The 25,900-nt window shown below is 37.2% G+C and overlaps 1 pseudogene across 1 annotated transcript; it reads left to right on the top strand.

Moving 5' to 3' along the window:
• Nucleotides 1-4,230: 4,230 nt before the first annotated feature.
• LOC114323712 (7-deoxyloganetin glucosyltransferase-like) lies at nt 4,231-6,984 on the top strand (annotated as a pseudogene). Its single transcript, XR_014364774.1, has 2 exons — nt 4,231-4,768; nt 6,011-6,984. The product of XR_014364774.1 is annotated as a 7-deoxyloganetin glucosyltransferase-like (transcript).
• The last annotated feature ends 18,916 nt before the right edge of the window (nt 6,985-25,900 follow it).

The following is a 25,900-nucleotide window of genomic DNA, read 5'->3' as shown; positions in this document are numbered from 1 at the left end:
CATAATCTCAGTTTTTGAAGTTTTTCTTTTTTTTGTCGCTTGTACTCTTGTACCTTTTTGTTCTTTAGATAATGTAAGCTCTGCATATGGCCGATGTGCCTCCTTGTTCTTCAATGTCTAATTCAACTTTCCTTCTCTGAATGAAGCGCTCTTCGTCGCCCTCCCGGACGAGGATTTTCTTCAGTGTCTCTTCACTCTTTTTGGCTGGCTCCTTGCCGACATCATCTAGGACCTCCATGTCCTCGTCTTCAATCTCTGCCTTCCCTGGTTCCTGAATGTTTACAGGTAGTTTTCATTGCTGCCATGGAGCAATTCTTTGCCTGCAGTTGGTCTCCTCTGATTTCTTCAATCCCATGTTCTGTGGGGAACCGCAATAGTTGATGCAACGTTGAGGGAACTGCCCCCATTGCATGCAACTATGGCCTTCCCAAGATGATGTTGTAAGGTGAAGACGTGTCAATCACGACGAATTCTGTTTTGATCTTCTTCTAACTGCTCTTGCATGATTCTATACTTAGAATATTTTGCATGTCTTTCATACTTTGCCTCCTTTGTGCAATCTTCTCAGGGTTACATACCTCAGGTATAATAGCTACAAAACTTTTACTTCGGCAAAATACTGACCTGCAAACTTTTCATAAATTTTAACAAGTGCGAAACATATACTACTCAATGTTAACTTTGCAAACCTTTTCTCAAGTTTCAACAAGTGTTTAAACGGTGATCTCGGTCTAGCCTACTTGTAAATTGCTACAAATTTCAACAAGGATTAACATAACAAGTGTTAAAAAATAATCTATTTGTAAATTGCTACGAATTTCAACAAGTGTTTAAACAATATACTTAGCTTTTTCCTCAACCTGTAAATTGCTGCAAATTTCAACAGATGATTACATGTCGGCTTAACATTATCTTGTAAATTGCTACAAATTTCAACAAGTGTTAAGCATCTTCTCTGGTTTAACCAACCTGTAGATTGCTACAAGTGTGCAGACTATAACCTCGGCTTCACTTCGACTTGTAAATTGCTACAAATTTCAACAAGTGAAGAGAAACAGTAATCTCGGCTTAACTCCAACTTGTAAATTGCTACAAATTTCAACAAGTGAAGATAAGGAATCAGCTTAATTCCAACTTGTAAATTGCTACAAATTTCAACAAGTGAATTAAGGAATAAGCTTGACTCCAACTTGTAAATTGCTACAAATTTCAACAAGTGAAGACAAGGATTCAGCTTGACTCCAACTTGTAAATTGCTACAAATTTCAACAAGTGGAGACAAGGAATCATCTCGGCTTAATTTCAATTAAGCATCATCTCGGCTTAACTTCGGTTAAGCATCGTCTCGGCTTAACTTCGGTTAAGCATTATCTCGGTTTAACTTCGGTTAAACATCATCTTCGGCTTAACTTTGGTTAAGCATTATCTCGGCTTAACTTCGGTTAAGCATCGTCTCGGTTTAACTTCGGTTAAACATCATCTGGGCTTAACTTCGGTTAAGCATTATCTCGGCTTAACTTCAGTTAAGTATCATATCGGCTTAACTTCGGCTAAGCATCATATTGGTTTAACCAACTTGTAAATTGCTACAAATTTCAACAAGTGGTAACCGTATTCTTCTTCTCTTTGCCCCCAATGTGAACTTAAAATCCACTTGGGTTCTCATCATGTAGCTTCGACCTTGTCGCCGAGGTTGAATTCAATCCGAGGCCGTCGGCCTTGGTTTCTTTATTGATCTTCCTTGGCTTCAACCTGGGTTTGATTTTCGGCCTCGCATCGGCGAGCCATTTCTCTTTTCTTGTTCCGATGCCTTTGTTCCTGGCATGTCTTCCTCGGCCCTAGCATACTTCTCAATTCTGGCCAACTTTAGTCTGATCTTGTGTGTTTCCTTTTTATCTTCTGGGATTTGAGATCTGCTCATTGTGCTCTTCTCTTCTCGGACTCAGGTCCTGAGATCTTATCTTCTGGAATCTTGGATCTACTCACTCAGGTTGAGCTCTTCTTTTCTCAAACCTACTCATCTAGGCTGAGATCATGTCTTCTGGGATCTGGGATCCGGGATTTGCTCACTCAGGTTGAGCTCTTCTATACTTGAATGTTATCTTCTTGGGAGCGCTCATGCCCCCTGTCTTTGCATCCCTTCTGGAAGGGTCTTCGTTCTTCCGCAGGTATCTATCCTTCCATACCAGGAGGTCATCTCCGTTGCTTCGATCTGTCGTCTTTGGTGCGTCACCTTCCTGACCGGCTTCTTTCACTCCGTGACTCTGGTCACAAGTTTCTGTGTTGCTATTGTCTCCTTCAACGTCGAGGTTGATAGATCTCCTATTCCTAGCAAGAGCGTTGTCTCCAGTCTGATCCTTCTGTCCGTCATTGGCCATCTATTCTTCTTTCTTTCCCACAGACGGCGCCAAATTGTGTGGGTGATTTTCCGACCACACTGCCCGCTTAGTAACCAGCTGGAGAGCACCGGCAGAATAGATGGCACCTAACTGACCTACAACAGAAATATAAGAATCCCGCGGTGGTTTCGACCACCCGGGGGCACTCCAACGATCAAGTCAGTATATCTCTCAAAGATAAATCAAGTACTAAACTCACAAGCTTGAGTATCAAAAGCATACCTTAGACCCATGGGGGTGCCTCTCTTTTATAGCCAATACAATCCCAGTCCCAATAGGAGCCTGGCCCTAATGGACTTAGGATTACTGCTAATCTGGGACTCCCAGTGGGATTAGGATAAACTCTCTAAGGCCCCGTTTGTTTTGGGTTATAGCAAGGGGATTAGGATTACTAGTACCTTGGGATTAGTATATGGGGTGTTTGTTTTGAGAGATAGCCTTGGGACTATTAATACCTTGGGACTAACTAATACCTTGGTATTACTAATACCTTATTTGTTTTGAGAGATAGGGAGGGTACTACTAATACCTTGGTATTACTAATACCCTTGGGGAGGGGATTCATAGTGAGGAGGTAGAGATGGTATTAGAAAAATAGTGAGGGGATTAGAAATTTTTTTATTTTTTTTATTTTTTATATATTGGAAATTTTTTTAAAAATATAATTTTTAATTTTTTATATTTTTTTATTTGTTTTATTATTTTATATAAAAATAATTTAACAATTCCTCACTACTAATCCCCTCACTATCAATCCCCTCACTACTAATCCCCTCACTATCAATCCCCTCACTAACAATCCCCTCATTATTAATCCCCTCACTATCAATCCCCTCCATTCTATCTCTGAAAACAAACGACCCTCACTATTAATCCCCTCACTATCAATCCCCTCCATTCCATCTCTAGAAACAAACGGGGCCCAAGGGTATTAGTAATACCAAGGGACTAATAGCCTCAAGGCCTTCTCCTAAAACAAACAAGGCTATTACTAATACCTTGGTATTAGCAATCCCAATACCCTCTCTTTCACCCAAAACAAACGTAAGAGTCTTATCTTTACCCAAATTGAAGTCTTCTCCCAATCTAGGACTCTTGTCCATATCCAAGTTGAGTTCCCTCTTCATCCTAGGACTTTTGTCCTTTATCCGCTTATCTCGGATCCCGATATCTTCGGAAATAACCTCGGCCTTGCCGAGATCACTTCGGCATCATGACCAGGACACGTGGCACCTTGGCTGACACATCGGCGTCACCTTGCCACGTGTTGGTATTCAGAAAATATATCCCCACAACTGCCCCCTAGGTTCTATTACCTCGGCATTCTGAGGTGATGGAACCTACACTGTTCGTTCATCTGTGCCCCTCTGTCCGAGATCAAACTCACCGACCTCAAAGTTCTCTGGACTTTACTGTCTACTGGTGTCAAGAATCAAGTTTCATGCTTTCCAAGCTGCTTGAAATCGCACTTCCTAGCCGAGATTCTGGTTCCATTAATTCGTAAACTCTAAGAGCTTTGCAACTGCTCCACTCATACTCTCTAGTGAGTTCCCGATTTCCAGTCACCTATTTGACTCCGACGATTTTCATATCGGCGTTCATTTCACTTTTGTAGGTTCAAAAACTCTTACTTTTTTATTAAGCTCAATCTTTCATAACTCTTCTGATTTACTTTGAATCTGTTTATTTGTCATATGTGGCCTTCTGTTCTCGTCTGTCTTCAAGTTTTTGATTTCTTATTTGCTAAAATGCCTGGAACTATTCTTTGTCATATCCGCTTTCTTGATAAAATATTAAGCAGTACTCGACACACTCTCTGTCTCCCACTCACTCCATTGTTTAACAAACACATGACAAAAAGAAGAGAAGGGACATAGAGAGGATATCTAGAGGTGTGCAAGGCAATAGCAATAGCAATGGCAATGACAATGGCAGTAGTAGGTGATAATAATAAGCCTCATGCAGTTTGCATACCATACCCAGCTCAAAGCCACATAAAAGGAATGATGAAACTAGCAAAGCTCCTCCACCATATGGGCTTTTACAACACTTTTGTCAACACAGAGTTCAACCAAAACCGCCTAGTCATAGTCGGAGGACCTGACTCTCTCAATGGCTTCCCTAACTTCCAATTCAAAACAATCCCAGATAGCCTCGCACCATCTGACCCTGATGGCAACCAAGACATAACTCTTCTCTGTAGATCCATTAGAAGGAACTTGTTGACACCATTTCGCAACCTCCTTGCTCAACTCAATGACGACGACAACACTACCACACCATCTGTCACTTGTATTGTCTCTGATGTGCCTTCATGGGCTATTATCAGTGTCGTGCTCTCTTGGACAAAGGTCTTACACTACTCAAAGGTATGTATATCTTTATATTTGGGGCAAATTATATGTTAACATAAATTTCAGAACATAAACATTACACTTTGGATCATTTACCATGTGTATTATCAAGAAATCAAGACAAAATGACATACCTGAATCCATTGATGAACGGTTAAACGGAAGCGTGATTATCAATGAACTCTTTGTTATTGATTATGTTATTGCCTTCTAATCCTTTCCCCTTTGGTGCTTTATGTTTCTCCTTGAGATGATTTAGAAAAAAAAAAATGGCAGTGTTCTTATTTTCACCTTTTTTGGGAAGGAATAGGGACCATAACGTTTTAAAGGTTATAATTGGTTTTCAAAACTGAAAGGTTGTGAAAGTTCAAAAGAATGAATAGCAACTTTAACCATTATTGGTTTTAATTACTATTTATTGGTATTGAAAACCAACTTTAACCATTATTGGTTTTAATTACTATTTATTGGTTTTCAAAACTGAAAGGTTGTGGAAGTTCAAAAGAATGAAAACCAACTTTAACCAATATGTTTTAATTTCTATTTCTGCCCCTCATAGAAATAAAAATTATACAATTAGTATCTACACATTAGGTCCATAACACATATACCCTTACGCCTATTAACTAAATTGAATCACTTAAATTGTAGGCTCCTTATAAATGATAACACCACATTTAATTATGTGGTCTTATTGAGACATTATCTAACATTATATACTTTCCAGTTCTTTACACCAAGTCTTTCTTAGTTGTAATTCTCTAATTTTTTAATTTTGATTTTCAAAATGTGCAATCTGTTACACTTTTGGCGTTAGTGCTGCTCAAAATAAATAACAACCGAAGAGTATTTTGAAAATTTTATACGAAGCCTAGTCTCAAAGTACGTATTTTGTTAAATTTTGGTCATTACATTTTGATCCCCAAAAATATGCGCTACGTTTAATTTTGTTGCAATTTTTTCTTTTTCTTTGTTTGTAAAGTTCAAAAGATGCATCATCTTTTCGTTATTAATTTTGAACAATACTAACACCCAAGACTAAGGTGAAACAATTTTCATATTATGGATACCAAAGTGAAAAATTAAATATTGAAAATTAAAATGTAACATATCACATACTTGTTTGTGGTGACTATTAGTGTAATTAACTTATTAAACCTTTTTGTTATATTGTAAAAACGAGTTATTTTGCCAAACAAGTTTCCGAAAATGAAGGCAGAACTTGTGTTCAAAGCTACTATTGTTTATGATATGCAGATGCAAGTTATCTAACTAGTGGATATTTGGACACTGCAACAGACTGGATTCCTGGAATGAAAGATATTCGTCTGAAGGACCTTCCAACGTTTTTTCAAACTACTGACCCAAATGATGAGATATTTAACTTAAGCATGGAATCAGCAGAAAGTGCTTCACAAGCTTCAGCATTGGGTCTTCATACTTTCGATGCTTTGGAGCAAGATGTTTTGGGTGCTCTCTCATCTATTTTTCCCCACATTTACACCATTGGTCCTTTACAGTTGCTTCTGAACCAGCATGTATCACCAAAAGAACAAGACCACTTGGCATCTCTTGGATGCAATCTATGGAAAGAAGTACCGAAGTGTCTCCAATGGCTTGATTCCAGAGAACCTGGCTCTGTTGTTTATGTCAATTTTGGGAGTCTAGCAGTCATGTCCTTGCAACACTTGGTAGAGTTTGCTTGGGGACTTGCCAATAGCAATCACTACTTCTTATGGATAATTAGGCCTGATCTAGTGATCGGAGAATCGGCTATTCTGCCACCAGAATTCGAGGCAGACACTAAAGAAAGAGGACTGATAGCAGGTTGGTGCTCGCAAGAGCAAGTCCTAAATCACCCATCAATTGGGGTGTTCTTAACACACAGTGGGTGGAACTCAACTATCGAGAGCTTGACAGCGGGGGTGCCCATGATGTGTAGGCCATTTTTAGCGGATCAGGTGACAAACTGTAGGTACACTTGCACTGAATGGGAGGTTGGTATGGAGATTGATAATAATGTGAAAAGAGATGAAGTAGAGAAGCTTGTTAGAGAGTTCATGGAAGGAAAGAAAGGGAAGAAAATGAAGAAAAAGGCTATGGAGTGGAAGAAATTGGCAGAAAAGGCCACTGGACCAGATGGGTCATCCACTATAAATTTGGACAAATTGGTGAATGTGCTGCTGTCAGGACAGGCCCTGAGTAAAGGCGAGTAAGGCGATCGTCTCAGGCCCTCAGGGCTCGTTTGTTTTGGGAGATAGAATGGAGAGGATTGATAATGAGGGGATTAATAGTGAGGGGATTGTTAGTGAGGGGATTAATAGTGAGGGGATTGATAGTGAGGGGATTAATAATGAGGAATTGTTAAATTATTTTTATATAAAATAATAAAACAAATAAAAAAATATAAAAAATTAAACATTATATTAAAAAAAAAATTCTCAATATATAAAAAATAAAAAAATTTCTAATCCCCTCACTATTTTCTAATACCATCTCTACCTCCTCCTTACCAATCCCCCTTCCAAGGGTATTAGCAATACCAAGGGACTAATAGTCCCAACCCTTTCTCTGCAAACAAACAGGGGCTCAAATTTGGACAAAATTTAGGGCGTTCAATTAATAACTGGTATTGTGTCATTCCATTTTAGATTTATGTCGGAATTACTTTAATACTAATTCAATTCATTTATTTTTTATGTTATTGTATCATGTCATTTTTTGTTTGTGTGCTGTTAATATTTCGTGTTAAAACTTTCACTCTTAGTTAAAAGTACCAAACATATGGCAAAATAATTTTTTTCACAAGTTTAATTTATAAAATTAATCTCTACTAAATAAAATTATTCAAAATATTTTTTAAATTCAGTTCATTTATATTTCCATATTTAAAAAAATAAATAAATTATAACCTATTACTATATTTTTTTTAATAGAATGACTCTAGGTAACAAACAATAATATCTTAAATAAATAAAATAAAAGGATAAATTTCAAACACACCTCTTGAGCTTTACTTAAATTGTGAATTATCCCTTATGGTTCTAAAAATTATATTATGTCTCCTAAGGTTTCTAATTTCATTACAAATAAGTATTTTATTAATAAATCATCAAGTTAATTAACAGTTTTTAATGATGTTAAAATTTTATTTCAATTAATAATTCAGATAATTTTATTATTGTATAGGAGAATATTTAGAAATTTTATTTTTTTAGTTAATTCTACTAAATAAAAATTTTTGATAGAGAGGTATTTGTAATTTTTCAAACTACATGAGGCATTTCGTATTTTAATCAAACATGAGAGGGTGTATTTGTAATTTACCCTAAATAAAAAAAAACGTGGATATTAGCAAATAAAAAAAAAATTAAGTACTTATCATTTTATCCAATCATACTTTTTATTTTTTATTATTTTTATTTTTTTTAAACCATGTTTAAGGAGCCCAATTTTAAAAGTTCGCCTTGAAAATCCTAGGGCTATCCCTGGTTGCTATCTAGAAACTAAGGCCATATTTGTTTAGCTCCATAGGATGGAGGGGATTAAGAGTAGCATGTGATTAAGAGTACGGAGATTATTAATGTGGTGGAATTAGATTGAAGATGTAGAATAAAGAATGTTTGTTTGCACACTACCGGATTAGTAATATTATAAATAATATTAATATATAAAATTAATATTTTTTTGGGAGATTTTTTTTTAAGTCCCTGACATTAAGATTTTATAAGATAAAAGACATATAATATTTTTATAGTAGTTAAAGTTCCTCAACATTTTTATAGAAAAAATTCAACTCAGAAAAATTTCGACTGACTCAGAGAAATTTCAGTCTCGATGCAGAGAAATTTTAATTTTCACAGATAAATTTCTCATAAGATAAATTTCTCATATGATTATGGAGAAATTTCATTGAGGGACCTTAGCTAATAATTAAAAAAAAAAAAAAAATCTTGGACCTCTTTTACTACAAAAAGTTGGAGGATGATGTTTCATTAATTTTCTTATTTTTTTAATATTATAATTATTTTTCTTGTTCTAAAAAATATAACTTTTGTTAAAAATCATCTAAAAATTCACTAATCCCCTTAATCAATTTCTAATCCCAACCCCTTCATGGGATTGGTAGTCCTATCAATGTGGGGATTACTAGTCCGAGGATAGTTAATCCCCTCACTCACGTCTCTAACCAAACACTCTTTAGGTAGGTCCCATGGACTATTAATTCAATCTCTCATTTCTCAAGAGCGAAACAAACATGGCCTAAGATTTTTCAAATATTAATTGTTTTGGTATTTGGATTTTAATTTGGAAATTTTGTGTAATAGGTTTCATTATGATAAATCATTAAAGCTTATATTCCTCTTTGGCGTTTATCTGTAACAATGGGGTTGGTTGTGTAGGTGTACCAAGATCAAGATTCGTCCAAGTGAATATTTTTGAAATCTGATTACTAACAAAATAATTGGTTTAGATTGTATGGTTTAAATTCTTTTTTGCCTTGACACATTTCGGCAATTCAAGATCATAAAATTTTCATAATGTATATACACGATGAAATGTATTGTAATAGTTGTAATTGAAATGGATAAATTATACTTTGTCTCTTTTATGTTTGACTTATTTCTCACTTTGACCTTTTATATTTTAAATTTTTCTCAATTTATTCTTAAAGTTTATTTCAGTTAAAAATTAGACAGAAAATGACAAATTTACAATCACGTGATATAAAAATATTTTATTATATATAATTCACACATCTGGCACAAAATCAAATCACAATATAATACTATATTTTTTATGTTATGTGGTAGTTATCGTGGTTTTTTCTATTTAATTTTGAATAAAAATTAACTTTAAGAATAAATTGAGAAAAATTTCGAACATGAATGACCAAAGTGAGAAAAAATAAATTTTAAAAATCAAATTAAAAAAGCAAACAAATATAAAAGGGGCAAAGTATAATTTCTCCAATTGAAATTGGAAAGAATTGACAAAATATTTGAATCATCAAAACTGGCCCACAGTGAACTCTACAGCACAAGCTGCGCCCTCCAATTTAAATATTGGATTGAAAGCTATCCTCCTCCAATTAAAAAAACTAAAAGATAACAAGAAATTGGTTATGGGAAGAAATTTATCATTACCTTTTTTAGGGGTGCAATTTACCATTTATAGTGTTTGGAACTTTGTGGATGGACTGATCATTGGTCAATTTTATTTTATTTTTTTTGCATAGCGTGAATTCTGAAATGTTAGGTCATTTTGATAAAAAAAAAAATTGATAACAATTTTAGAATATCTAGCATTTTTCAAATAATAAGAATCACAACAACAATAATAATAAAAGAGATTGAAAAGGAGGAGGATTTGAGTGTTGAGATCAACATGCGATTTCACATTGAAATTGAAATTGCATTTTGGTGAAATTGCATTTTGGTGAAATCGCATGTTGAAAATGCGATTTCAATTTCAAAATTGTATTTTGAAAATACGATTTCAAAACAGGTTAATTTCCCAAATAGTTTGAAAAGTGGGTCAATTCTCTAAATAGTTTTTTTTTTTTTTGGAATATTAAAAAAAAAAAACTCAAGTTAATCAGGTTGCAAAATGAATTGTAAAATTCATTGAGATCATTTTGAAAATTCAATAAATTTTAAAATTCATTATAATTTTAAAATTAAATTTAAATAATTTTAATTATTTAACTTGTTTAGCTTATTTATCACGATCTCTCTTGTCCCTCCCTCCCTCCGTTACGACTACCAAAGAGAGAGCTAGTCAACAAATTGGGCCCGCAATCGAGGACGACACAGAGGACCCCATTCTTTTGTTTAGTTCTAAGAGCTATGCTTGAGACCCCTAGTCTTCAAGCACTCCCACCACCCCACACACACGTGGAATTGGTCATTGAATCAAAAAAAAAAAAAAAAAAAAAAAAAAAAAAAAAAAAAAATCCAAACAAACAGATAAATCACACCCCACTAGGAGCTTGGGGGTCACCCTAGTGGGGTTCTGAGGCATTAACCTAGTTCTAAAACCCTAAGCTTAAGCCGAAACAATAATCAACGCCAACACCAATCAACCTTATTTATTGGTATATATATATAATAATAGCAACCCACCTATGCTATGTACGAATTTAAAAAAAATTAAAATTTAATTTTAAAATATATTGATATTTAATATTTTATATAAAATTTATAAATAGTGATTGTGAGATTTGAATCTTAACATCTACTCAATAATAATTTTCATATTATTATTATCATCCATTTAAGAGAATTATCGGAGAGTCTCCTCTGGAAAATAGTTACTCCAATCAGTTTCACATTTTTTTTATTGCTCTGATAAGTCTTGTTGATATTGGCAATATAATCGTGAGATCCTATTATCCTTACCTCATTAGCGACGTTATTTTAGGGAGAATGTTGATGTAGTATGTGGCATGTTCCACCACAAGAAAATGTTTTAAAAAGGTTATAGTGTACTTTTTTCAATGTAACACCTACTTTTTTCCACTGTAACACCAATAAAAATTCAACAAAAGGTTATGAGAGTATTGATGTGGCATGTTTCACCTTAAGGAATGGTTCTAAAAAGACTATAGTGTAGTTTTTCTTACTGTAACACCTAACAAAAGCCGCACCACTTACTGATGATGCCTCATACGGTCACTCAAAAGGTTTAAAATAATGGCAAATTTATCATTACACATCTAATAGAACCAAACAAAATATAACAAAAATCTTTGAACTATCTAGATTACAATTTCAACATTTAGGATTCATTGGTCAATCTCCCTTGATTTAAGTTACATGTTCAATTCGAATATTATTTATTGTGTTTGGGTTCTCTCAAATTAGTCATGCCAACTGTTGGAAAAAATGATTTTATATAGGCATATTTTTTAGCCTAATTTTGGGTGGACCCCAAACGTCTTTTGAGGTGGGTCCGTAGAGGTGAAGCGTTCCTTGTCGCGTGGAAAGTCATACGGTGAAGACGAAACGTCAAAACCATTTATGAGTGAATGGGAAATTGACATCGTTTTCGGGTCTAACATTAATTTTTAGATAAAATTCTTTTGAATTTTTTTTCAATAAAAATTAGTGTGGAAATTTAATTTAATTCTAAATTCAAATTTTGGATTCCTGAGTGGTTTCTTAAAGTTTGTAATTTTAGAATTTAATTTAATTCTAAATTCAAATTTTTGGGTTCCTAACTGGTTTCCTAAAATTTGTACCTCTTACTTTATTTATTAAACTATTCAATTTGTTTAATATATATATATAGGTTCTTTAGTTTATATATATATATATATATATTTAATTAGTTTAATTAATAAAGTTCTACAGGTTTGGGATTTGTTCCATCAACAAACCAACAGACCCTTTTCAAATTGTTTGGAAGAATAAAACCGTTGCTGTTCAAACGGTCAGATTATTTGAAATTCTACACTTGCGTCTGTTCTTTCATTTTGCAACCTGTTCAGACCTCCGTTTTTGCCTATAAATAAGATACATTTCCAACAGTCTAAAGCTTCGGAAAAAAGAGTCAGAAATTCTTTCATTTTGCTGTCCAAATTTTTCTATTTGCATTATTTCTTCATATTAGTTTTAGAAATAATTTCAGAGAGTATTAGAACACAGGTTTGGTTCGCCGTACAAATTTGTTTGGTGTGCTACAACAATTTTGTGAAGATCATTGTATCCTGGGAGATAGACGCCACTCAACCGTAAGCACCGTAGCGGGGCGAATCTGTCTTAAGGACAGAGTGTCACACACTCGACTTGGTCTTAAATTATTTATTCGGTTTAATAAATAAATTCGGTACGTTATTTATTTATTTGTTTGGATTTATTTCTATTTATTTTTTTAACACAGAAGATTGTTCCAAAACCAACTTGAGAGAGCGTTGTGTTTGGTAGGTTTATGTTTTAACCAATTTTGATGATTCGTATCATTCACTTTTTAGAACTTATTGAGTAGAATATTCAAACCAAATCGGACATTGGTATCTGTATGTTTGAATCAAATTTGTATTACAAAAAATGGATGGCTATTTTTAAATTATATTTGTTGTCTATTTTTTTAAAAACAAATATGATTCAAATGTATAATTACTGATGCCCAATAATTTTATTTTTTACATGAATTTTTTACTCAACGAATCTTAAAAAGTGAACAATTTAGATCATTGAAACCGGTCCCAAAATGAACCTACCAAACCCATATGCTCTCTCAAGTAGAGATGACAACTTGAGAGAAACCCTTCTTATAAATTAGGAGTTGTCTGGGGTACACTATTTTAGCACATCTTTTTATCCTTTTATCTTATTTAGGTCACATCACCTCTGTACCACAGTGCACATCTTTTTGTAAAAAGTCAAAAATAATACCTATTTAGATCATACTTAAAAGATTTTTTATTAGAGGCAGTAATATAATTTGACATTTAAAAATGAATTTATTGAACAAATATACATTTAATGCTTTTGATAATCAAAATTTATATCACTTTAGGGTAAATTACAAATATATTTTTTGAGATTTGCTTAAAATACAAATTACTCCTTGTTGTTCTGAAAATTATAAATACCCCTTTATTAGAATTTGTCATTTAACATAGTTGTTAAATAAATGAAATTTATAGCTATCCTCTTATACAACAATGAAATTACAAGAACTATTAATTGGAATATATTATTGACATCATTAAAAATTATTAATTGACTAAATTGTTGTTTAATGAAAATGGTAATTTGTTGTGCAATTAGAAATTTTAAGCAACGTGACGTAATTTTTAGAATTACATGGTCAATTAATTTTCTAAGTAAGACTCAACAGATTTATTTATAGTGTTAGGTCCCTTGTGTTGTCAATTTCGTGAGCAAACATTTTTTCAATTATAATTTAAGTGACTGTTTCTTCATGGACTGCTTGAGCAACCATTCCGTCGCTCGAGCGAAGAATCCCTGCTCCCAGAAGTTCAGCCTGTCTACAAATATACTAAGAGGGGTCAATGCTCGCTCAAGAAAACCTTGTGGTGGCTCGAGCGATGGCAGTTTTGGTTCCACGTGCATAAGGCACACTGCTCTATCGACCATTTCATGGCTCGAGCACTCTTCGTGACCCTGTACACTATAAAGCTGCGTATAAGTCATATTTTAGGGTTACGACGTTCAGATCTACATCTTTAGAGTTTGTGATTGTTTCTGGAGCATTTTACTTGTTTCCATTTGTCACACCCCCAAATTAACACAATAAATACAACCCAAACACATGTTAATAACAGTATGAATCAGAGTAAACAGTCATTTTATTACATGAAGTTAATAATATAAAAGAGTTTAACAGAATTTAATGCCCTATTGGCTTACATCTTTCTAAGCCTTGACTTGGTTACACAAAAAGGAGACTAGCTCATACACATTTAGCTCTAGGCTTTACAAAAATATACAATTCAAATAAAAAAAAAAAAGCTCTTGCTCCCAAAATGTTCCTCCAAGCTATTGCCTTCGTGGAGGTAAGTCACCAACACCTGAAAATGTTCTTCCCAAATAGGGTGAGCACAACCCAGTAGAAATCATCTAGCACAATATATGAAACTTAACAAAGGTATAAGTACACTATGCATACACAACGTCAGTGATAGAGACATCCACAGTTATACAGTTATAAAGTACCAATTTCCATTCATTTCATTACATGGACCAGTTTCATTATCTTTTGACAATCTAAATGAGACTTCAACTCATTAATTCTACAATCACATCAACAAAACAATGCATGAACACTTCAAACTTTTCTTTCATGGAAATTTCGTCCGCGGGCAGCCATCAAACGGGACCCATGTAAACATAGGCCATACAAGCACTACAATTGCCATTTTACGGATATTTCGTCTGCAGGCTAGGCACCCATGTATAATTTCGAGACTTTCACCCAGGACACTCCGGCCAACTTAATTATAATGGAGTCCATCCCTTTTTCCTCCCAAACTATCATTCATACATATGTAATGTATTTAAATACAACATCAAATAATGGAACACATCCTCTTTCCACTCCCACTTAATCATATATGTACAATGTATATAAACATTGTCATATTCAATGACAAACAACAAGAGATTAGTTTCAATTCACCTAACCCTCATATAATTTCTACAACAATCATAGCTATCCTCCACCGATAGCCCAATACAGTTATTTTTAAATAGATATTCAATCTCATGATAGATAATTTATTCAAATTTCCAAAGGATGAGCCAATACATAACCAATCCCACCATTCATACCAATACCCTCTTAATTTCATGCTTTCAATGACAACTTTAATTATCTATATAAAATAATCATGATAGTCATCTTAGGGAAAAACCTTCCATTTTCTAATTATCAACCCAAATATCATTCTCAACCATTTTGACCCAACATAATTTCATTTTCGCAATCCACATTCGTTTATTTCATGTTCATCAACAATCCCTCTTTCCATATTATACCCAAACCCTAGGTTTGCTTACAACACCCTCAAATCACACCATTGTTACACAAGATACAAATAACTAAGCTAAATATCATATGAAGGTATAGAAAAGATCCGTACCTCAAAGGAAGAAGATGAGTCAAACAAGAGAGAAATTCCAAGAACGCTGAAACCCACTTCTATTCGAATCAAAATGTAGATATTGACGACCTCTATCTTTTTCTCAAAGGCACTAGGGTGAAAAGATCAATGGATCTAGATGAAATCTAAGAGAGAAAGTGAATTCTAAAGAGAGAGGCTCAAGAACAAACTTTTTGGAAAGTTTTAGAGAGAGAAAGATATGAAAAAATGATTCAAAATATCATCTTCTCAGACTGTTATACGCACAGTCCGCTCGAGCGTGGAAAGCCCCGCTCGAGCATCAGACATAAGGTTCCGCTGGAGTGTAGAATACACATTTCCAGAAGTTTTGCAGACGAGGGTCCCCGCTCAAGCGTGGGACTAGACGCTCGAGCGTCCAAAGCACTTTCTCAATATTTTCAGAACTGTAAAAGAAATGTTGAGAAGTGGCAAATCTCGCTCGAGCGCAAGAATGGCCGCTCGAGCGGAGGAGCAAAATTTGTGAAGCCCGCTCGTGCGCAAGAATTCCCGCTCAAGTGGAAGAGCCAAAATCTGGGCAACAAAGGTTTGGAAAAACAAGCAACCAACCTGTCCCAAATGTACAACTACAACCCGATAACTAAAATAAAGGGGAAAACAAGGGAAAGAGATATGAATAACTATTCAAAACCAAACCAAACCAACCCAAGTCCGGAATGCAATAAGTAACGGGTCAAAACCCAGAATCGCTATACCATTGATGTCTTTGTAAGTTTATCTCATGAGTTAAATTGATTACATCAAAGGGGTTGTTTGATCTTTCTATTCAAAGAGAGTTTATTTAGTGGATTCTGAAGATTTGAGCTTGAAGGCCTTGATAGAGTTCGAAGCAGCTCGTTGTCATGGATTTGATGTGGGTGCTGTAGATTCAACATCAGACTAATCAATTCCGAGACGAAAGCATTAGTGAAAGAGGCACAAGTGGTGGAAGACAATTTTACTGTTTGTTGGGTAAATTATTTGGTAATCTTGTGTATTTTCATTCTTTATAGTGAAATTTTTTTTGTGCAACTCTAACACACAAAAAAGATTTTCACTATGCACACATAAAATTTGCGCCACCATAAAATTCCAAAATATTTTTTATTGTCCTATTGATTTTCAAGTTTTCCTATCTTTAATAGAGGTAACAGTTTTTTTTGGTCTCAATACTCATTGTAATAGTGTTTGAACAAACTATATATATTTTTTTTAAATGCACATTTAAAAAAATTGAATAATTGATCATGTATATATATATGTTTTTCTTTCTTATGGTTTTTATTCTCTTTGTTCTTTTTAAACAATAGAAATTGGGTAGTACCTAAATTTTTGGAGACAAATTTTTAGCTAAAGATAAAAATGTCACTTCATTAATAAATAAAAAATTAACAAAATACTTACTTTGAGACTATGCTTCATATAAAATTTCAAAAATACTCCTCCTATCGTGATTGATTTTGAACAACACTACCATCTAAAATGTAACAAATTGCACATTTTGGAAATCAAAATGAAAAATTAAAAAAATGAGAATTGAAGTAAGACTGGTGGAAACTATAATTTGCCCCAAGTATATAGATAGATATACATACCTTTGAGTGGTGCAAAACCTTTGTCCAAGAGAGCACGATACTGATAATAACCCATGAAGGCACAAGCAGCAAAAGTCCAGAACACAACAACCGGGATTCGGAGCTCATGAGCCGCTGTAATGGTAAATGGCATAATACCAACGGAGACAATGCAAGTGACAGATGGTGTTGTAATGTCGTCGTCGTCATTGAGTTGGGCAAGGAGGTTGAGAAATGGTGTCAACAAGTTCTTTCTAATGGATCTTGGGTGGCATCGGGGTCGGATGGTCGGAGGCTATCTGGGATTGTTTTGAATTGGAAGTTAGAGAAGCTATTGAGAGAGTCAGGTCCTTTGGCTTTGATTAGGTGGTTTTGGTTGAACTCTGTGTTGACGAAAGTGAGGTAAAAACCCTTGTGGTGGAGGAGCTTTGCTAGTTTCATCATTCTTTTTAAGTGGCTTTGAGCTGGGTATGCTATGCAAACTGCATGAGGCTTATTATTATCACATATACTGCCATTGCCATTGCTATTGCTATTGCTATTGCTTTGCACACCTACTACTGCCATTGCCATTGTTATTGCTATTGCTTTGCACACCTCTAGATATCTCTTCTATGTCTTTTCTCTTCTTTTCTCATGTGTTTGTGGTGTCCATTGTCAAACAATGGAGTGAGAGACACATAGTGTGTAGATAGAGTACTACTTAATATTTTATCAAACAATTCCAAAGTTTTCATCAATTGAAAACAAAAAGAAACCACAATGTATCTAATTATTTGCATTAAAAAGTCACATGTAATACAAGTGTGTTGTTGACACATTTATTTTTTATGATTTTGTATGTAGATCATTGAAGGGGCAAAATATAAACGGGTTAGATCTAAGCCTTGGGCCGGCCCAATCCATTAAACCCAAGTCCAAGTGGGTGAAGTGAATACGTGGACTAGTCAACTGAGCCCATCTCCATAACACACAGTCTACCCAAGTCCTCAAGCACCTGGGCCCAACTCATGGTGGAAAGGCCAGTCTAGCAGCGATACTGGGCTGGGTCGAGCTGCAAGACTTAATCTATGGACCGAACTGATGGGCTGAACCCATCATCAGAACCAAAGTGGGCTAAGCCTATACAAAGATATCTGAATGGACCAGCCCATCTCTACAAACAGTCTCACAAAAGGCTGAATCGGGCACAACAGTACCGAGCTGAGGAAACCTCTCAGAGAAACATAGAAGCTGTGAATGCATGCATGTGCAGGCTGCCACCTCAGCTGGTCCTCTTTTTCTAGAATCACGGAAATAGTTGATCAAGGGAATGTGATATGTTATCAGCATATTAGCATGGTTACAATGAGTATATGCATCCATTATCAACTACCTGATGGTCCCTTACCTTGAGCAATGTTAAAGGGAGCATGACAGCACCAAAGCTTCATGAAACCATCTTGGGCAACAAGTACGGGGTTCTATATATATATATATATATATATTCCATGGACTTCACAGTGAAGGTAACTATGTTGAGCTAAACTATACTCACTTAAACACAACTCTCTACACTTAGAGAGCACATTTCATCTTCTCCGATCACTTACTCCCATACCGGAGAAGTTATCCAGCCAACTCCAGCGGGGCAGCTCTAACGGTGCTCATTGTTGCAGGGTCTCAGATTTTTGGATAGCCCAGTTGGGTGCGAAGCTCCGGTCCATAATCATCTAGTGCAGTATTTGGTACATACAATTAGTACGGTGAACGTAGACACTTCTTCTCTAAGTTCTGCATCTGATTTCGGCGATGGGAATTGAGGATATTCCACCCTCTGCATTGATTCCACAAATGGAAAAGACGGAGGATAAAGGCTTGGCGTTGCCCATAGTTCTAGAAGAGCAGACCGGAAACAACAACCAGACTCCTGAATCTATTGAGCATCGACAGCCCTTTGCTAGTGGATCTTTCCACCATTTTCTGTTGGAAAAAGATTGTAGAAATCGTATCATCGATTCCATGGGAATGGAGATACAGGAACTAAAAGCGCAGCTCAAAAGGATGATGGGCAACCCGATGGAGAAGAGGATCGACATAGAACCCTCTTGTTTGCGTCAGAGGAGCCCATCCCTGGAACCACCAGTAAAGAAGCTCCCTAGAAATGAGTCTGGGCAAAAAGTCAGCCAATCCCGGTGCAAAGTGAAGCAGCGAGCAGCCACACCCGTGGTTCACGCCAAAGGAGAGCTAAGAGGCAGAAAATGGCCAGCCAGCAAACATAATATCCTCTTCAAGATCTCCGTACCTGGTTAGTCGAGAACAAACAAAATAAGCAACGACGAGAGTGTCAAGCACAACACCTTGATCGTACTGTCCATCAAAGAGAGCACTGAGCACTAGATCGGCTCGTCTCCTCTCATTTCTCCCAAAATATTGAAGCCATGAGACCCCTCAAGAAGTTCATTCCACCAAAATTTACGTCATACGATGAGAAGTCAAACCCATTAACACACATCAGCCACTATCGGCAAATGATGTCTCTGTAGAACCGAAACAAGGCACTAATGTGCAAGGTCTTTCCATCCAACCTGGGAGAATCCGGACTCCGATGGTTCGATCGTCTCCCTGCTGGATTAATTTACGACTGGAAGTAGCTCTCTGAAGAGTTCTTAGCTAGATTTGTTTCTAACACCAAAATCTTGAAAGAGCCGGACACCTTGTTTGGTCTCCGAAAGGAACAGGAGGAAACACTGCGTAATTATACAAGAAAGTACTGGGAAGAGTATAATGATTTAAAGGAAAATGTCTACAGCAAATAGATGGTTGTAATGTCTTTTAAACACGACCTGCGTCCAGAAAGCAAGGTGAGACAATCACTTACCAAACGCCCAGCCACAACACTGAAGGACTTACGTGCCAAGATTGAATAGTACGCTCGCCTCAAAGATGATCAGATCCCCATCGAAGTGGTATCGATCGAACAACCAACTCGAGGCACTAGAAGAAGAGTAGGCCGATGGGAACCTCGATGAGTCACAATAAATGAAGTAGATAAGTCTAAATCCCATGAAGCAGTTGTTACAGTCTCAATAAAATTATCTGTCATATTATGGAGAAAATCAAGAGAGATTCAGTCTTTACTTGGTCACCAAAGATGTTAGGAGACCCAGCTCAGGGCAACCAAAAGCTTAGATGCACCTATCATCAGGATAGGGGTCACATGACTCAAAACTGCCGAGCATTGAAGTAACACCTGGAGGATTTGGTAGCTACTGGGCACCTTCAAGAATACATCGATTCAGGCAAAGTAGTAAAAGAACAGGGGAACCCTCTACCAGAACCAAACGTAAAGCATCCGCTTCGACTGATCATAAACGTAATCCATGGCGCAACCAGTCATAAGCGAGAGGAGGTACTTCAAGAGGAAATCACAAAAGCTGTACAGATTCAGCAAGTCATGTCAGTGGGTCCAGCGCCGAAAAAGGTACGAACAATACCTAAGATCTCCTTGTGTACTGTTTCATTTACTGAGAAGGATTTAAAAGGAATTCAGCACCCATATACTGATACATTGATTATAACTGTGGGAATTAGAAAACAATTTGATATGAAACGAGCCTTGGTAGACCAAGGTAGCGCAGTAAATATATTATATTATGACTTATTCAGGAAGCTCGGTCTCTCTGAGCAGCACCTCACTCTAGTGGCAGCATCGTTGATCGGCTTTAATTCGCAGCATGAGTGGCCACTCGGCAGTGTAATGTTGCCTGTAGTGGCTGGGACAAAGACCCTACAGATAGAATTCTTGGTTATTAACACACCGTCTCCTTACAACGCCATACTCGATCAGCCTTGAATTCATCAAATGGAAGCAGCCCCCTCAACCTACCACTAGCTTATCCCTTCCCGACGGAACATGGAGTAAAGCAAATCTCAGGGGACCAAGTTGCATCGAAGCGTTGTTTCATGGCAACCGTGAAGGCTAAATAGCTTTGCAATCGGGTTCAGACAGTTGAAGTAGCAGAACAGCTGGTCCTGGAGGACGTTGGAGGAACCCCAACTAAGAAGATAGTAGAGGATCTATAGAAAGTTTTGGTAAAAGAGGGTAACCTAGAGAAGTACTTTCTTATTGGTACCTCACTAGGCGCTATGAGAAACTTCAGTTGCTAGATTTGATGAGGGAAAATATGGAGGTGTTCGCATGGTCATCATATGATACACCGGGGCTAAATCTAGAATTCGCTTGTTATAAGCTTAACGTCAACCCTTCCACTCGGCCTATTGTATAGAAGAGCCGAAGATCTTGGGTTGAGCATATTGAGGTAGTAATTGCGGAGGTCGACAAGCTCCTAGCGGTGGGGGAAATTCGAGAAATTCAGTATCCACAGTGGCTGTCTAACACAATTGTAGTCAAAAAGAAAAATAGAGAGTGGAGAGTCTGCGTCGACTTTACTTGCCTCAATAGAGCTTGCCCAAAAGACAGCTTCCCTCTGCCTCGCATAGACCAATTGGTAGACTCAACAGCAGGGTATAAGCGTATAAGCTTTCTGGACGCTTACAGCGGTTGTCACCAGATACCACTGTTCGGCCCAGATCAAGGGAAGACAGTATTTGTTACTCCAAGAGGCACCTATTGTTATAAAGTAATGACATTCGGCCTTAAAAATGCTAGAGCAACCTACCAGCAAATGATAACTCAAATGTTCAAACAGCAGCTTGGTCAGTCAATGGAAACTTACATAGATGATATGGTAGTGAAAAACAGGCTTGCTATAAACAACCTCACAGATCTGAGAGAAGTTTTCAACATCCTGAAAACCCATCAACTTCGCCTCAATGCCTCAAAATTCGCTTTTGGGGTAGGAACAAGGAAGTTCTTGGGGTACATGGTGACTCACAGAGGAATTGAAGCAAATCTGGACCAAATCAAGACAATACAAGACATAGAGGCACCGAAAAAGGCCAAGGAACTTAAAATATTAGCTGGGATGGTGGCAACACTTAACCAATTCATTAGCAGGTCTTGAGACCGAATGAAACCTTTCTTTCAACTCTTACGAAAAAAGGTTGTGTTTGAATGAGGACCCAAATGTACAGAAGCGCTGTAGGACCTCAAAAAGTATCTCAGTACACCACCTCTCCTTCATACTCCAAAAGTCAGGGAAGAATTATACTTGTATCTGGCAGTCTCAGACCATGCGGTAAGCACGGTACTGATTCGTGACGTGGAAAAGGAACTCTCCTAGACTTCGAAACACGGTACCATTGGAAAAGTTGGCTTACGCTTTGCTCATTGCCTCAAGGAAGCTACAACACTACTTCCAGGGTCATACCATCAATGTCCTCACTGAATTCCTTCTCAGATTCATCTTTGACTAAGCAGATTTCTCAAGCCAAACAGCGAAATGGGCGGTGGAACTTGGTGAGTTTGACATACGGTATCAGCCTGGAACAGCAATCAAGGCCTAGGTCTTGGCGAATTTTGTTGCTGAATTCGCCCCCGCCCAGAGCATTGAACATCAGAACCCTATCTCGGTATAGGTGCCGCGCACCACCGAACTGGGAAAACAATGTGCTTCATAAGCATAGAAACTCTTCATTGGTGACATCTGGCAGCTCTATGTTGACGGACCATCCAATAACTGAGGCTTGGAAGTAGGGGTGGTACTTATATCTCCAGAAGGATTCATCTGGGAGCAAGCTTTGAAACTTGGATGGAAGGCCTCTAACAACGAGGCAGAATATGAGGCATTACTAGTTGGATTGTGCAGTGCCGAGCACTTCAGTGCAAATCAACTCCTGGCTTTCAGTGATTCTCAGTTGGTCGTTAACCAACTCACTGGGGTCTATGAAACAAGAGATAAGAGAATAGCTATGTATGCAGACAAGGCAAGAGATTTACTCAAGAACTTTTAATCTATACGAGTGGAACGGATCAATCGACACAGAAAGAGTCATGTTGATGCCCTCGCCTGCCTTGGCTCATCAGTGGACACTAAAGGTGCAAGAAAAGTTTGGGTTAAGTTTGTGCCAGAACCAATCACTGCATCTCCAGATCCAGTCCTCTGCACTAACCTGGGACCGAGCTAGATGGATCCAATACTTGTTTTTTTAAAATCTGGCACTCTCTCCGAAGACAAGAAAGAAGCCAATAAAGTTCGACACAGATCAGCTCAGTTTTGGATTTTACCATTTAGGAAGTTGCCCTTACCTACTATGTATGTATCTAAATCTAGTCGAAAATGTTCTATATTAAATTCACGATGGGATTTGTGGAAACTATGTTGGTGGAAGGTCATTGGTGCACCATGCCCTCACTCATGGATACTGGTGGCCATAGACGCAACAAGATTCACATCAGTACATTCAGAAGTGTGATAAGTGTCAGAGATTTGCTCCACTAATTCATCAGCCAGCCAAAAATCTCACTCTGCTTACTAGTCTATGGCCTTTCACTCAGTGGGGCTTGGACATCATTGGACTTTTGGCATGGGGGATTGGGAATAGACGATTTTTCATCGTTGTAACAGACTACTTCCCCAAGTGGGTAGAAGTTGAAGCACTGGCAAGCATCAAAGAAACAAACACAAAGTGGTTTGTTATGAGGAATATCATGGTCCGTTTCGGCATCCCACGAGAATTGATTGCAGACAATGAAACGCAGTTTGACAAAAAGATTTTTATGAAGTTCTGTGTTGATCTCAGGTTTGAATATCGAAACTCCTCTCCAAGCTACCTACAGAGCAATGGGCAGGCAGAGTCATCAAACAAGACCATCATTAACGGGGTAAAAAAATGGCTTGAAAGTGTAAAAGGCAAGTGGGTCGAAGAATTGCTCCAAGCGTTATGGGCCTACCAAACCACAACACGGCGCTCAACAGGGGAAACACCCTACTCGTTGACCTACGGAATAGCGGCTGTTATTCCACTGGAAGTCGGTCTCCCAACCCTCTGATCAGAATTGTTTGAAGATACAAGTAATGAGGAAGCTATAGCACAAGCCTTGGATATGGTGGAAAGCCGCAGAGAAGCAGCACTGATCAGACTTGCCGCCTATCAGCAGCAGCTTATCAAAAGTTTTGATAAGAAAGTTCTCCCAAGACAATTTACACCTGGAGAATTGGTTCTGAGGAAAGTCATGGATCACAAGAAGGTACCTGGTGAAGGGAAGTTAGGACCTAACTGGAAGGGTCCTTACAAGGTCATGGTCATTGCTGGAAATAGAGCATACTACTTGGAGGATCTCAAGGTCAAAGCCATACCTCGGCCCTGGAATGTAGCCAACCTCAAAAAGTACTATCAATAGACTAGACCCCCAAAATTATCTGTCAAGTGTACGGGCATTTATCTGCTGCTTATTGAGAATGCTTTTTCACTTCTTTGAACTTTTGTTTCCAGCACTTGTACAACTTTATGGTTAGAGCAGATTATTCCGTAACCCAATCTTTCTAATCCAAGCCCTGGTGGCATATTTCAAATAAAAGTGATTAGCTTTGGTGTTTACCAAATGGACTTAGCTTTGGTGTTTACCAAATGGATTTAACTTTGATGCCTATCAAACGGATTTAGCTTTGGTATTAACCAAACAGATTTAGCTTTGATGATTATTAAACGGATTTAACTTTGGTTTTAACCAAATGGACTTTGTTTCGGAGCGACCTAACGAAACTTAGTTTTGGTTAGTACTTAAACATGCTAAGTGGTATTGCTTGGTGGAATTATGTTTGGCAACTAAAATGGACCTTAGCCAAGTGGAATTGCTTGGTGGAAACCACACTAACTAATTTTCCTTTTCTAATGATCATTTCTTTTTTGAAATCACAGAATTCCTTAGGTATACACACATCAATACCTCAATACTACTCCATACAGGCAAATGTTGGAACTGACTTGGGTAATTCTTCTAGGATCAAACTCCTAGTATTAGTCTTACTCAGCTCCAGGTGGGGGCAAACAATTATTTTTCAGAACCAACCCGGACTTGAGTAAAACTTCATTTCTTTATATTTTTCATCCCATTCAAGTACACTCCTGCTATCAAAGCTGCAACAAACTTCAGTAGGTCTGCCCAAAGGCAAAGATCTATAACGCCAATGTTACTTAGCTCCAAGTGGGGGCAAGCAATCGTTTTTCTTGGAATCAACCTGGACCTAAATAAGACATTCTCCTTCGATTTCAAAGTCAAGCATATCAAATAACCAGACCAAGTATCTGTTTGGCGCAGAAGTCCCAACAGTGCTCGACCGGGGACAAATAGTATAGACAATGCAAGCATTGAAACAAGAGAGTATCAGAGTATCAGATAGCAAAGATTAACAGGAAAAAGTTTCATTATTCAACCAAGGCATAGTTGGCCTCACAAAAACAGTAGCAAAAAGAAAAATTGTCTTAACAGGCATCAAGGGGACAACTCGTCAAGAAGGCCGAGCTCTAGTGTATCAGAAAGCAAAAAACAAAAAGTGTGTAAAAAACAAACTCCAAGTCTTTTCAAACAAAAACCACTCTAACTCTCATCAATAGGAGGAACTTCAGGGGCAACATTCACAATTTTGTTCATATCACCTTAGGGAGGAAAAGTAAAGGCAACTCCAACTTCTTGAGAAGCAGGAGCCTCCTTAACCACATCTCCTATAGCCTCAGTCTCCAAGTTCCCACTCCCTTCAACACCTACTGCTTCACTAGCAGTACCGTTCTCCGAAGTCTTGTTCGCAGAGTCAATTCCCAAGAAAATCCTGGCTGGAGGAGTAGCAAGGGTAGCAGCAGTCTTTAGACCCAAGGACTTTGAGGGAATTGGAATGTTCTAAAACAAAGAGGATTCTTTAGGAATTTGAGTAGTAACCAAGGCACCCATCCAGCCTTTCAAGAAGAGCTTGTCATGAAGTACCAACACCTCTTTCTTATAAGCAGCTCCAGCTTCATCCTAGCCCTGCTGCTAGTGCTTGGCCTCCAAAGTTGAGCGTTTAG

Source organism: Camellia sinensis, chromosome 3 (genome assembly GCF_055761805.1).
Source record: "Camellia sinensis isolate YWXY chromosome 3, ASM5576180v1, whole genome shotgun sequence".
In the NCBI taxonomy this organism is placed as follows: Eukaryota; Viridiplantae; Streptophyta; class Magnoliopsida; order Ericales; family Theaceae; genus Camellia; species Camellia sinensis.
This window is presented reverse-complemented; position numbering and strand designations above follow the sequence as displayed.